The sequence below is a fragment of the Schistocerca cancellata genome, chromosome 3 (genome assembly GCF_023864275.1).
Source record: "Schistocerca cancellata isolate TAMUIC-IGC-003103 chromosome 3, iqSchCanc2.1, whole genome shotgun sequence".
Lineage (NCBI taxonomy): Eukaryota > Metazoa > Arthropoda > Insecta > Orthoptera > Acrididae > Schistocerca > Schistocerca cancellata.
The window spans coordinates 582,507,345-582,508,025 of NC_064628.1; the positions used below are offsets into that span (position 1 = coordinate 582,507,345).

A 681-nucleotide genomic window follows, 5' to 3' on the forward strand; every position below is an offset into this window, starting at 1 on the left:
TCGAAACACGAATACGGCTCGCTGTTTCTCTCGCACCGACATAGTTACATTGCCATGTTACACGCTACAGTTCGGAGCCCTCTAGCTGCAAAAGGCTGCAAATATGTCGACATGAAGAATAAAGATGTAAATTTTAGTAACGTTTGTTTTATTTAAAAAACTCTGAGTTTGCGTATAAAAAATTCGGAGGCATTACTTTTCAGCACGCCCGCGAAGATTATATGGTGCTGCACAGACAATTAACTGTTCGGCATCCATTCTCGAATAATTACGATAAAGTTTGATGATATTGTAATAGATCCTTTGAAGTACAGTAAATAAACTTTGACAAAATATTTGACAATAATCTTTGATCTAAAAATGGCAACGGCCTTGCAGCAGTGGATACACCGGTTCCCGTCAGATCACCGAAGTTAAGCGCTGTCGGGCGTGGCCGGCACTTGGATGGGTGACCATCCGAGCCGCCATGGACTGTTGCCGTTTTTCGGGATGCACTCAGCCTCGTGCTGCCACTTGAGGAACTACTCGACCGAATAGTAGCCGCTCCGGTCAAAGACAACCATGGTAACGACCGGGAAAGTGGAGTGCTGACCACATGCCTCTCCTATCTGCATCCTCCGTGAGGGTGACACGGCGGTCGGGTGGTTCCAATGGGCTGCTTGTGGCCTGAAGACGGAATGC

General features: G+C 47.0%; 1 pseudogene; it reads left to right on the forward strand.

Moving 5' to 3' along the window:
• The first annotated feature begins 362 nt into the window (after positions 1–362).
• LOC126177783 (5S ribosomal RNA) lies at positions 363–480 on the forward strand (annotated as a pseudogene).
• The last annotated feature ends 201 nt before the right edge of the window (positions 481–681 follow it).